Consider the following 11,567-nt stretch of genomic DNA (forward strand, 5'->3'; position numbering starts at 1 on the left):
TTATTAGGGTTTCATGTACACTTAGGAAGTGTTAGAATGCTCAAAACCCATCAAATACAAGTTAAAACACTAAGAACATAACTAAAATTTTCTAACAGCCTTCATCAGAAAAGTTCAACTCCATTCACGGACTGTTTTGGGCAACTTAAACATTTTTGTTTTCAAAACTGTATAAGGTGCAAATAGTTCAAGTTCTTAGCTTTAAAATGACTACTTGAACATCTCCATACGATTTTTCTACAATGTATGGTGATTTTTACAAAACTGCCTATTATTTCAAACAACAATCCGGACCAGTCTGTGATTATGGACTTATTCACCCAAGTTGGAGGTCATTAAAAATCGTGATAAAAATTATGAGTAAACTAGACAAATTTTGTGAACTCCCAGAATTTACGGATCTAGTTTTCGACTTCGTATGATTTTTCTATGATTTTTCCAAAACAGTGCAGAATGGCTAAAGTTAGCCAACAACATGTAAATATCATAACACTTTGTATTATGTTGAGCAAAGTGTATAATCATAAGTTCTAATTATTGAATGTGTTTCTTTGTTAGTTTATCATCATGAACTGAAACTAAGTCATTCATAATAAATATTATTCATTCATTTTAGAACACGTATATTAAACTATATAAAGTATAGTTTAATAAATTCATAACACTAATACATTTCCATAAAAGAGTTCTTACATATTACAAACGTTTTAGATAAACTATAATAGGTATAGTTTATGATATATTGCATAACACAATCGTACTAAAAGAGTACATTCATACATAAAAGGTTTACACTCACACACATTATACGTAAACTTGTTACCCTAAATTGTGAGACATTCTCTCTTTCCGTACGTCCGAGTGCGAAATATAATTCCTGGTAGTTATAATCAGAGTCTTTTGGAGGGAGAACGTGATACTTGTATATAGATCTATATTGGGTTTGACACCCCACACCGTGCTGCTAGCTACAGTGGGACCTGCAGGTCTACGGGTGACAAATGTCATTTCATTTTCGTGACGCCTGAGAAACGTCGTGGCAGGTTCACATAGTCATAGTATGATTATAGCGACTCACATAGGGAGATAACAATTCATAAAGTTTACGGGATTTCATAAAACCTAAGTAGGTTTTAGGTTGATTTAAATTCACTTTTTATATCAATTCAAACTCATGATATTTCTACTAAGTAAGAATGATTTCTTATACATTTTGGTCTTTGGTCATAAGGCTACATTATACGGATTTTAAGGAAAATATCGGATTTTTCTGAAACAAACGCGACATTTACATGAGAAAGACTTCTATTAAGTTTTATAGCAAAAACTTATGAGCTCACCAACCTTAGTGTTGACACTTTTCAAACAACTTGTATTCTCAGGAAATCACTAAACAGGTAATCAAGTGCTTTTGAGGACGGGACGTTAATGCGTCAAACTTTTCATATTTTGTCAACATATTGTAATTGATTTTGAAACATGTAATTCATACAAGTGATGTAACTTTTTCAATTATATATATGTTGGTTGTGTTTGCTTAAATTACTATTGAATTTGTGGTTATGATACTGTACATGAAGTCCTCCACCCCGGACGTTTCCGCCATCTTGGTTTGGGGGTGTGACACAACACATTATTTCTCTCAATCTCAATCTCAAACCCTGATCCTCTTTATCCGTTCGATTAGTTAGTCTCGATCTTATTTTGGTTGGGTCATTCAAACGATATTGCGGACATGAGGCCTCAGGTAAGTATCAATTAAGATAAAGATACACTTAATTTAATAGAGGTTTGTTTCATTTCCCAATTTTGCATCAGATTTGTCTTGGAACAAGAACACAGTGGTGAAAGTTATCACACACCCCTCACTAACATTATGTATTGCTATCCATTTACCACTTTACATCTCTCTCTCTCTCTCTCTCTCTCTCTCTCTCTCGATCCAGAGGAAACCTTATACCTTTCTCTAACTGTGTGTGATTACAGGCCCTGAAAGAAAAAAACTTTTTATTAATTTTTGTCTTGGGTTTGTTTGGTTACATGTATGGCGTTGAAGGTATCTATTTCTCTCTCTCTCTCTCTCTCTCTCTCTCCACACACACACACACACTTCTATCTTGATGCCTAAAATTATGTTTTAACTAGGTAAAGTATCAATTAAACTTTGTGATTGTTGTTTGTTATAAATATTTTAAATTGGTAGATTATTTAGACTCTGGAGTTAAATTTTTGGAATGGTTCAATTGTTTAAATGTTCAACGGAATTGTTGGAGTTTAATTTCTCGATTATACAGTTCTATGGATTAATAGAAGAAATTGGTGTTGTATTTTTATGATTTTTATGTAAACATCATGATTTAGAAAACAAATTTTTTGAATCTATAACATCTACAATTTTCATTGAGTTTTGAATTTTAATGTCTATAAATGTTTATTGTTCAAATTCAATTTGCAATCTGTTAAGACTTTGGTTGTTTGTAATTGTAAATTGTAATTTTTTTTATAAAAACCTTAAAGCGCATTAATTTATTAATTCTCATTTGTTCGAGTGAATGAAATTGAAAAATGTGTTTTCCCTAAAACTGAAACCAATAAATAGTTTCTTTAATGGACAATGAGGATTATACATTAAATAATCCAAAAGTGATATCTTACTTATTTCTTAATACATACAACTTCAACTTTATCATTTTCTAATCTGTGAGGTTTTAAAGCTCTTACTTATTGGCTTAATGTCAATTTGTTGTTGGACCTCTGTGACATATGTTTTTCTTTGAACAGGAGATTGAAACTTTTTGTTGTGACTGAGATGTTAAAAGTCGTTTCTCACAACAAAGATCATCCAAAACCTATCAAGGTAAAACAAATTTATCATAATAGAGATGAAATATTGCTTTAAATTGAGTTTCATTTTTATGCTACACGGCTGCTTTTCTCTCTAAAATCTTAGGCATTGTTGTTGCTCTTTTCTGCTTGTATTCTATCTTGTATGTGTTATTTGTTAGATCGGTGGACATACGATTCTTCTTGCAACAGTAAGAAACTGCTATTACTCTTACAACCTTTTTTTGACAAAAATGTCCTTATAAACTTGTGTATTATGTGTGCAGGAAATAGAGAGTTTACTTGAAAGGGGAAGACACTAGAAAACTAAAAATAATTTTGTATATTATTTATTGAGATTAATTTCAACTTGTGATATGAAATATGTTATTATATCAACCTCTTGTATTTGTTTTCAGGTTAATAAGTATAGTTCTTAGAAACAACTTGACTGGAAGAGATAAAATCAACTTAGCATGCACTACTTTAGTCCTTACAAGATGGTAAACTAAAATATGTGTAGATAAATTACGAATCCTTATCAAATCTTTAGGGGATATTAAATTTTAAAAGCTAAAAAGTTCATAGCTTTTTAGAATATTGAGTTCATTTGATCCAATTTGGAATATGTAAGCAATGGATATATATATATATATATATATATATATATATATATATATATATATATATATATATATATATATATATATATATATATATATTACTTTATTGCTCTTTTTTCAGTTAATTTTCGACTAATGCAATTTTTTTTTTCAGATTAATTAGAAGTTATCTTAACTTTTGTGGTTATAAACATATTTGTCATCAAGGATTATCAAGGAGAGGGTTTTTTTGTCGAAATTAAGCATTTGGATAAACCCACATGAAAGGTACTAATGTTCATTGATTACCACATCATACTTTGGTTTTATAATAAGAAATAAATTGCAAGTATAATGCTATAATTGTACTAAAAATAAATGAAACTAGGATACTTTAATACACATATAAATAAAAGTACGCTTTTATTTCTTGCATTTATCCCTCTTGTTTAATGTAAGAAACAACAATATATTTTTGTTGATTTGTTTATTATAGCATCTTACTTTTGTTTCTTTCTATTTAAGCCTTCAGTTTTGAATCTTTAGCTTTTGAATAAATCAAATTATGTTGTTATAAATGGGTAGATCAATAGATATATCAATGGAATTCAATTAACCAAAAGATATAGAAAAATTATCCAAATTTCCGTTTTTTTTGGTAGATGGTAGCATGAGTTGGAGTATTCCAGGTTTTGAAATCACCCAACTTATTCAATGTTCATTTCAGGTTAGACTTCTTCATCCATTTGAATCTTGACTTTTTTTTTTAATCTTTTTTCTAATGTTCATATTCATGTTTTAGCAACCAGCTTCCACTAAAGATAAAGTTAACAGTAAGACATATAACAAGAAGAAGATGAAGGAAATGCTCTGATAGAAATCCTATTATATTACATTGTTATCTTCGAACTTCCAGATATTATGATTTGTATTTTGTTTTTTTATATAGAAAGATGTTGGATCAACTTGATCATCAGACGTTCCTTAAGCATGTTCAAAGGTCATAGTGCTTGTGTATTTGGCTCACAGTTGGTAAACCCAAGATAATTAATTAAACTTTCTACCAATATTTTTAATTTTCAATGATTTATTATAACTTTTAGATTGAAATAAAAGCGGTAATTCCCAAAAACTAAAATGTGTCTGGAAAACTTCTGAAATCTTTCTTAGAAGTCTGCTATTTGTATGGGTGTAGGTAACCTTATTTGATTATTGTGCCACATGTAGGTAAAGAAAATGGTGGTGCCTACCCTTATTGAGTCTAGCATGAATCTTGCAAATGATGTCATGAAGTACATCAACAGTAAGGTGGGGAAGAATGTAAAGCTATATCATATCTGTGATTTTTAATTTGACACCCACTTACAAAATAAGTAATTCCCAAAAAAAAGGTGGAATAAGTACTTTTTACAGAAACGATTTGTTTTTTCAATATTTTGATATTAATGATGTCTAATAGTTTTGTTTCTTAAATGCTATGTAGATAAAACACGTAGTATAAAACAAGATGCTTAGATATAGGTTTTTTTAATATGCTTTTTGTCATGTGAACTAAATATTTGATTTGCAGAGGCATTTCTTTAAATCATATCATGATGAAATCCAGTACAATATTAGGGTCGTTCAAGTTGCCTACCCATTTGGTGATTAATTTGTTCATGCATATTTCTTTGATAAATGGTTGTTTGTGCTTTTGACAAAATTGGTTGTTTGTGCTTTTGACATGAGAATAAAAAAACGATAGCACTATTCGTTTATATTTTTTATGAATTGTGTTTTGTATTGAAATGGATTAATAGTAATTAAAAATGTATTCAGAAGAGAAAAAATAAAGTAATTATAAGTTAAACAAACGGTTGTGACCTGTACTTTTATATTGGTTTGTTACTAAATTCAATAATATCTTGGATATGGGATGGAAAAAACTAATCTTCTCTAGAAACTAATTTCTAAAAAAGGAAGAATTTCATATATACCCTTCTTAAACATTAAAATATTATATTTATCCAACTTAATTTCTAAATATCATATTTACCCTTCATAAAATTTCAAAATATAATATATGTCCTTTTTAAACATTATAATATCATATATGCCCTTCTTAAATATCAAAATATCGTATATACACTTTTTAAACATCAAAATATCAATAGCAATATCAAAAATATCCTCCATCTACAACATAATAATAATCAACAACAACAAAAATTAAACAATCAAAATATACATTTCATAGAAAGGGTTGCAGATGAATCTTTTTGTCTGTCAATAGGCCGATATTCCAATAATTTAGAAGTTCACATTGCATTATCATAGACGTAAGAATAATACGGTTAAATTTCTTAATAATTATAATAATTCTAAGGTATAAAAATGATTATAAAATATTAAAAACACTATAAAAAAAGAGTTGAACAAATATGATATTTTGAAGGTTTATGAAGGGTAAATATGATATTGAGAAATTAAGCTAGACAAATATGATATTTTAAAGTTTAAGAGGGGCATATATGAAATTCTCCCTTTAAAGGGAAATTATTTGCACCCGCCGCTTGGCGCGGATAGACGGCTAGTGTGTGTGTGTGTATATATATATATATATATATATATATATATATATATATATATATATATATATATATATATATATATATATATATATATATATTGAACAATCTCAAATTGAGAAAACACAACCAATTAAGAAAAAATAATGGCAACTTTCAAACCTCCTCCAAAAATAAAAGATTTTAAATTATAAAATGAAACAACAGTAGATCAAATTTTAGAAAAATTAAAAAAACCTAAAAACTTAAGTGTAAATACTTAGAATAAAACTGAAGTATCTGATAATAATATTGGGTCTAAACATGATAAACGTATTAATAAAATAAAATATGAAAGTTATGGTGGTGAATTTTCTAGAAAACTCGTCCAATCTAAATATTATTACAATAGACTTAGTCAAGATGTTTTATTTGAAGAACAGGAGTTAATTCAAGATAATAGTTACGATGGTAAAAATGTCTACGAATGGAATCTAGATGGTTTTACAGAAAGACAAATATATTAATTAACCCCAAAGAATGACTTTGTATGCTGCCAATGTAAAATAATTAGCAAAATACTGACTTAATAGCCGCTCAAATGATAATAGCATTCTTTGCTGGTCAATTAAAAGTCTGTTGGGATAACTATCTACATGAGTCAGACAAAATTCAAATTTATAATGCCACTAAAATAGTTACCAACCAAATTAAAAATGAAGATGGTACTTCAACTTCTGCACAAACAATAGTTCAAGATGTAGTTTATACATTCCGTTTAAGTATAATTGTATATTTTTCTGGTAAATGGTCAAATAATTCTGGTAATACTAGAACATTACTAAATGGTATGAAATGTAAAACTTTAACCTCATTTAGATGGTATAAAGATACTTTCATGATTAGAGTAGTAGAATTAGGTGCTTGTAATTCTAATTATTGGAAACAAAAATTTATTGTTAGCCTTTCAACACTCTTAGCGGAGAGAGTTAGGAAACAATTACAAGGAAATCACCCTTAAATTTCTTATGAAAATTTTTCATACCGAAAACTTATAGGAATATATACTCAAGAAGGCTTAACTTTATGCAATGAAATAAAACTGAATCAACAGATTAAAAAACAACGCCTCAGTGAAAGACAACAATTCGATCATTTCTGTGAACAATTTGATATTGACACTTTAAAAAATATAAAAAATCTAAAAAGGAATATATTCCTAAAAAAATATGGTGAAAATCAAAGACAACATAGATCTAAAATAAAAAATTTTAGAAAAGAAAAACATAATAAAAAGAAGAAAGATAATCCACCAGCTTGTTATAAATGTTGTAGAATTGGTCATTTTGCCAATAAATACAAAATAAAGAAAAATATTAATAATCTAAATCTAGACGATAATATGAAAGAAAAATTAAAAGAAATTCTTTTAAACAATTTCGACGAATCCTCATCTGATGGTGAAATAAATAATATAAATTCGATTGAAGAAAGTTATAAATCTGTCAAGTAGTTCTAATGAAGAAGAAAATAATTGTTTTTGTATAGATAAAAACAATTGCTCATGTGATGATGAAGTATATAATATTCAATCACAATTTCAAGATAATTTACAAATAAAAGTTTGATCTTTAGATAAAGATATTTTATCTATTTCAAAAAATATAAATGATTGTGAATTAAGATCACAAATCGTTGATCAAATAATGAATACTCAAAGAAATACTCAAGTTAACGAACCAATTTATTCTATGAAAGAAATATATCAAAGATTAAAAATGAAAAATAATATTTCATTAAACACTACAATCATGGATTACATGCAAGAAATTAATAATTTAAAAAAAACGATTACTTATCTAAAAAATAATCATAATAAGTTAGAAAATAAAATTATTACTTTTGAAAAAGAATCCAATAATGTTAAGATATCAGTTACAACTAATGAATCTAATGAATTTTTAAGTACTATGGAATTAGTTACATCCCAAAATTGGTACGACATAATAAAATTAATAATTAGAGAATATTATAAAAAAAATTATTACACTTGTTGACAGTGAATCAAACATAACTTATATACAAGAAGGTTTAATTTCGATCAAATATTTTGAAAAATCCACCCATGTGATTCACACCGTCAGTGAAGAAAAATTAGATATCAATTATAAATTGTCTAATGTGAAGATTTGTAATAATAGAGTTTGTATTCCGCTAAGCTTCACAGTCATTAAGAATATATCTCAAAATGAAATTATTTTGAGCACTCCATTTTTACATAAAATATTGCCTTTCGGAGTTTATGAAAAATGAATCTTAGACAATTTTCAAAATTATGAGGTGTTTTTTGAGTTTATTACAAAACCTTTTACTCGTTAGATGGATTTTATAGATTTAAAAACAAATCAAATAAACTTTTTAAAAGAAGAAATTTTAATAATAAACATAGACGAACAATTACAAAATCCAAAATTACAAGAAAAAATTAATAATCTCATAAATAAGTTTATTTTAAAAATATGTTCTGGTCATCCTAATGCTTTTTGGGAAAGAAAGAAACATATAATTTCTATTCAATATGAAGACAATTTTAATGAAAGAAATATTCCTACCAAGGCTGGTCATTGTCAAATGAATGATCACTATTTAGACCTTTGTAAGAACAAGAAAGAGGAATTCCCATATTAGTAATTATCTATAAACCTTTAAATAAAGTTTTAAAGCGGATTAGATATCCGATTCCAAATAAAAAATATTTAATAGATAGATTAAATACTGCAATAATATTTTCAAAATTCAATTTAAAATTAGGATATTGGCAATTTCAAGTTGATGATTAGGACCGATATAAGACTACTTTTAATGTTCCTTTTGGTCAATATGAATGAAATATTATGTCGTTTGGTTTAATAAATGTACCTTTTGAATTTTAGAATATTATGAATAATATTTTTTATCCTCGTAGCAATTGGATGATAGTTTACATCGATGATATCTTGGTTTTTTCTAAAAACATTGAAGATCATTTTAGACATTTAAATCACTTTGAACAAATTATAGAAAAAAATGGTTTCGTCATATCCCAACCTAAAATGGTTTTACTTCAATCTAACATCAAATTTCTTGGCCATAATAAAGAAAAAGGGAAAATAATTCCTATAAATAGAAGTATAGTATTTGCTTCTAAATTTCCAGACAAAATTATTGATAAAACTCAATTACAATAATGTTTAGGAAGTTTAAATTATATATCTTCTTTTTATAGAGATTTAGTAAAAGATAAGCTATCATATATGATAGACTGAAAAAGAAACCTGTTCCATGGGATCATATCCTCATACAACATGGGAAAAATTTGCTAATAGCAGAAAACATTGCCTCCCAACCATCATCATCTAATATTCCTAAACTTGGAGATCCATTATACTTTGCTTTTCAACAGTTCTTGAAACAACAAAAGGATAATAATCCTTCTTTCTCAAAAATAGTTTCGGAGGAAGATAATGATGATTCCTCATAATATATTTTAACTCCTCATAAAGGTTTAATAATTCTTTTAGAAGAAAAGGATAGCATGTTATATTTTAAGTAAATTGATAATCCATGGAATGCATTCTCCAGATATCTGGATACTGCGTCATATGCAACATGTTCTTACAAGTCGCAAAATTATTATGAGAATATACTAATTTCTACAGGTACATGTGAGATTTCACATTTCTCCTCTTCAAGAGACAAGAAAGTTTTTAACTTCAGCAAATTAATATTCAAAAACCTTATATATGCAGAAGAATGCGTTTAAGCACCCTCAGGGAAAGGGAATTTCGCCACCCGGAACAAAAGATCTTAATAAAATATATATTTAGGGATTATATCGACTACTTTTATAAAGCTTTTCTTTATGAAAATCTAAAAAATAAACATTCTTGGTTTTTCAAAAATTTTGACCAAGTTTATAAGCATGATAGAAGAATTCTTCCTACCTTCTCTTTCCTCTTGTAAAATATTGTGAAGTTATAAAGTAAGTTTTAAAGTATTTCTGGTGCATCCTTCTTTCCTTGATTGTGTTTCTCTTTACTCTTGTAATTTTTCGTTACTTATACTCTATTATTGTCTGTATTGGCCTAATCGTAGGCTAAATCCTTTTAAGTGTTAAATAATTTCATGAAATTATGGCTTTACTAATTTTGTAAGAAACCTTAGGTACCAATATATTGATTTGAAATACAAAAGTCTAGGTCAATAACATGAAATTTAAATTGAAATGTTTAACCATTAGTTGTGGTGTTGCCTGTCTTTTAGCCAAGGTTTGGCATTTTTAGGGCTGTTTATCATTGACTCGGTATATATCAACGTTTCAAATTAAATTATCTGTTATGGTAAATAATCCTATAACTATATTTTGACGTCACTATATGTTACCCCTGGGCATTCTCTGGATTTTATTGTACTAGAGCCACTGTTTCAAGAGTTATTTAACACTTATTTCTCAAATGAATTTTCACATGTTCAAAAGGAATAATGGGAATAATGTTAAAAATCAAATAAATGAAGAATATGAAATCCCAAAAAAATTATATTTATTAAATAAATAGACAATTCCTAGAATACAACCAAAAGTTTGATACGAACTAGATACTTTTGAAGAATTAGGTTTTATACAATCAGTTACAACAACTGAAAAGAATTTAAAAATGAATCAAGATGACATGATTGTTAAATTATTAACATATGAGGATATTCATAGATATCAATATACTCATCATTATTTACATATAGGTTTAGTGAAATATGCTTTTAAACCTTTAACTTTACAAGGTTTACCAGAAAGTTTTGTAGTTCTACTACGTGATGGTTGTAATATGAATTGGAAACAATCTTTAATGGGCATAATACAATCCAGTTTAACCAATGATCTAGTATATTTTAATGTGTATCCTAATTTACATATATCACTATCTGATGTTAATATACTCGATACCTTAACATTAATTGTTAATCAAATGGATGTAATTATATCCCAGGATCTAAAATAATATGTATATGCTATAGAATATACTACATGCCTTTAAAAACAATGAATCCAAGGTGTAAAAAAAACTAATAAACCTAATAATGAAACTATTTTAATAGAAAGTAATTTTGACATGTCTAAAATAACCACTAGAAAAACTATTAAGTGGGATGAAATAGATTTTCCAAAAAATTAAGTTTTAGAAGGAGCAGTTCCTCTCAACCAAAAATAAATAATTAAATTACAGAAATTATACAAACATCGGAATGAAGAATTCAAATAGAATTCGATAATGATGGTAGAGAAATACCTCTATTTAGAAGAAGTAGATCAACTAGATCACTGTAAATAGATCAACTAGATCACTATATTCTCATATATCACCTTTAGAATATAAAGTAGAAACCCCTTCTAGGTGTTCTACATCTCAATTAGACAAGAAAATAAATCAATTAAATTTAAAAGAAAATATACTCCAAGGTGTCTATGAAGAGGATCCTACTTCATCATAAATGAATTTTCCAATTTAATGGATAAAAAAGAAAATAACAAATTTTAATCCGAGGTCACCGGCATAAAAAA

General features: G+C 27.3%; 2 long non-coding RNA genes across 2 annotated transcripts; both read left to right on the plus strand.

Annotated features, from left to right (window-relative positions):
* Positions 1-1,690: 1,690 nt before the first annotated feature.
* On the plus strand, positions 1,691-3,299 carry LOC145008019 (uncharacterized). The gene is made up of 3 exons (XR_013663233.1): positions 1,691-1,747; positions 2,782-2,857; positions 2,951-3,299. It is a non-coding gene; the product is annotated as an uncharacterized LOC145008019 (long non-coding RNA).
* A 699-nt stretch (positions 3,300-3,998) lies between these two features.
* LOC145008410 (uncharacterized) lies at positions 3,999-4,674 on the plus strand. Its single transcript, XR_013663415.1, has 3 exons — positions 3,999-4,152; positions 4,228-4,457; positions 4,653-4,674. It is a non-coding gene; the product is annotated as an uncharacterized LOC145008410 (long non-coding RNA).
* Positions 4,675-11,567: the final 6,893 nt, after the last annotated feature.

Source organism: Lactuca saligna, chromosome 8, assembly GCF_052625555.1.
Source record: "Lactuca saligna cultivar CGN05327 chromosome 8, ASM5262555v1, whole genome shotgun sequence".
Classification (NCBI taxonomy): Eukaryota; Viridiplantae; Streptophyta; class Magnoliopsida; order Asterales; family Asteraceae; genus Lactuca; species Lactuca saligna.